This window comes from Triplophysa dalaica, chromosome 1 (assembly GCF_015846415.1).
Source record: "Triplophysa dalaica isolate WHDGS20190420 chromosome 1, ASM1584641v1, whole genome shotgun sequence".
NCBI lineage: Eukaryota > Metazoa > Chordata > Actinopteri > Cypriniformes > Nemacheilidae > Triplophysa > Triplophysa dalaica.
The window spans coordinates 35,206,934-35,209,997 of NC_079542.1; the positions used below are offsets into that span (position 1 = coordinate 35,206,934).

The 3,064-nt window shown below is 37.3% G+C and overlaps 1 long non-coding RNA gene across 1 annotated transcript; it reads right to left on the reverse strand.

The window, feature by feature from the left end:
• Window positions 1-1,882: 1,882 nt before the first annotated feature.
• On the reverse strand, window positions 1,883-2,694 carry LOC130415482 (uncharacterized). The gene is made up of 3 exons (XR_008905935.1): window positions 2,573-2,694; window positions 2,347-2,486; window positions 1,883-1,939 (listed from the first exon to the last, which is right to left on the reverse strand). It is a non-coding gene; the product is annotated as an uncharacterized LOC130415482 (long non-coding RNA).
• Between the last annotated feature and the right edge of the window lie 370 nt (window positions 2,695-3,064).

Sequence of the window (3,064 nt, forward strand, 5' to 3'; positions counted from 1 at the left end):
AATCAATTCGCCTACACAGTGTCATGTCATCTTAATCACAGTGCAAAGTCTCTGTCTCACCTGCTGGTTGGCTTGCAGTGATGTGCTACGACGGCGTTTTAGTGCCACGTAAAAAAAAAAAAAAAAAGATTTAGAGAATAAAGTCGAAATGTTACGAAAATTAAGTCGAAATGTTACGAGATCTGGTTGCATCAAGCTTATAAAAGCCACAATCCTTAAGGATTTATAAAAAAATTACAAATGTGAACTAAAGAGGTTTTAAAAATGACTGCTGGTGTTTGCAAAGCCTTCCGAACTAACTCATTGGTTCAGAAGACGTGCTTAAACACAACTTAAACTCTTAAAATACAACATTCACGTAAAGAAAATACGTTTTACGACGAGTTTATTCTCGTAACATTTCTACTATATTCTCATAACATTTCGACTTTATTCTCGAAATCTTTTTTTTTTTACTTTGTACTAAACCGCCGTCGTAAAGATGTGCTGCTCTTTGCTGCCTCCCTGAATTTTCTCTCCCTCTCCTGAATCCGCCTCTTTTGAGTGGGCATCTTGGCTTCAAACAATACCCAAAATAGTGATAGCATTTAGGCATTTAACCTTTTTGGATAAAATAATTAATGTGATGCATTACTTCCATCATTCATTCTTCTTGATAAAACGAAATGTGAGAAACTAACTATCAGCAAAAAAATAGTAGCCTATATCTGTCTTATTATTTAGGCTAAACATGGCAAACTCAGCGTGGATTTAGGAAAATTTTGTTTCATTTCACAAAACTTGATGATGATGATCGTTCGTTTGTTATACATCACAAACTCACCTTTTCTGACAACGTTGAGTCGTCTCACCCTCAACCGCGACACTTTCCTTCTAGGACCGCTCATGCAGGCTCAGCTCAGGTGCCGGTCGCATGCAGCGCTGCAGCCATGTAAACAGAGTTTGCACTTCCGCTACTGACTTTCATTTTCGGTGTCCGAATATGGAAGTGAATGAGGCTTTACGTTGTTTTTTTATCAAGGCCTATTCTGCATCCATTGTACGATTTATTTTTTTGTTTTTTTCCACCTCGGAAGGGCAACGTGAGTCGAGAAGGGCATATGGGCAGTTGCCCGGGCAACCTGAGCAACCCCCCTGTGCACGTCCCTAATTAGGTTCATTTTGCGAAGAACATAAAGTTCATAAAACCTAATTAAAATGATTACAGGTTACTTGTAGCAACCCATCAATAAGTTCTCTCTACCAAGAAAGGTAGGTTTATCTAACTGAGGAATACTGGTACTATTAGTTAGCTCAACTTGATTTTGTTGCGTTTGTTTTAAGGAATGTTAAAGTGTTTATTATGCTTAAAAAAGGCTGCAAGTTGATTCAACTTATAAAAGTGAAGCAAGTGGCTGCATTGGATTTTTTGAGTTAGATCTAGGTATTACTTTTTACAGTGTAGTCGTGGTGGGGAGGATTTTAAAGAGATGGCGACTAGCCCTTCACAACCTCATGTGAACTGTAAACAAACTTTAAGGGCGGAGTCTATGATAATAGGATAGAGTCTGTCATCATGTGTGTTCGTGGACAAAAACATCAGATAAAGTGTGTGTACTCGCCTCCGTCCTCCTCCTGTTCTTCTTCTTTCTTGGGTAGTTGTGTCCAGGACAGTTTCAAATCAGAGATGTTCAATCCCAGAGCAGACTGGAACTAAAATCCATCAAATATTTCAATCCACACATGAAACATACTGTCATTTCTCATTCTCTCATCATCACTCATCTCATATATTTACACACATCAAACACTCTCATATATCACTTCTCTCTTAAATCATCACATTTACTTTTGTATTTTAAGACTCTTTTTCTCACCTGATGGAGGATTTTGTCGCTCTCGGCAGCTACATCACCACTGGAGGAAAACTTCAGCCTCAGAAAGGTTCTTTTTTTGTGAACTGAAACACGGAAAGCACAAATCTAAAACTCACAGAAATAAAGACACCAATATTTGAGGCAAACATGTATCACCAATGTACAAATAAAAGCCCAGGGGACATTTACACAACAAAAATATATGAGAACCTGTTATAGATGACATGATCTTCAAAAACTTATAAATCTGTGTTGATCATCCAGTCAGATTAACTGATATCAACACGTATTAACACACTTTGATTAGTAAATTTAAACTCTGAAATAAACAGCACGAATCAAATAAACACATTGATATGATGTCATTAAAGTATTGTGACACATAATGTGTCACACAAAGCCGTTTTTGGAGTAATGACTCAATAAATAAACATTTCAAGTCACATTTGAATTGTATCAGTTCTACAAAACAGTATTTTTTTTTAATGACCTGCTCCATAGACCTCCACTTCACAGAGAGAGAGATGAGATGTATGTCCAGTCATGACCACATTCACATAACGTCCCTCTATCCCATGACATGAGAAACTGATGGTTTGACCAGCTAGAAGACCAGCAGTCACAGCACATCTAGAGAGAGAAAATCACTGAATCTCTATAGAGGTGTTTCAATCAATCAATGAAAAGTGTTCAAGTGATTTCATGAATAACTTTACATGGGATTATTGTTTCCATTGTTTTCCAGTGAGTCTCCAATACGAATCTCTGCTCCACTGGCTGCATTCAAATAGCCGTTATAAGCAGTGATGATGACTGTATTGATGTCATAATAATCCAGAAGATCCATCCTCCACCATGGGTCACTTTGAGATGTTGTAGCAGAGCAGTATGAACCAGTATCTGGTTCTGATCCATATCTAACACCATCTATGGCATTTTGACTAAACCAGGTGGATCGTACAGATGACTGTGCAACTGTTCCTTTAACTGCTAAATTCTCTAGAATATATATATTGAAAGACAGTTGATTAATCAGTCTGCAGATATATAAACACATCTGTGAGAATCAACTTAAAACCATTTTTATCTGTTCAACTCTTATGTTCATGACAGACCCACAGTCTCTTTAAACAGTTGAAATATTTTTATCTGAGTATTGTAAATGACCTGTTCCATAGACCTCCAGTTCACACATAGTGAGAAGAGAT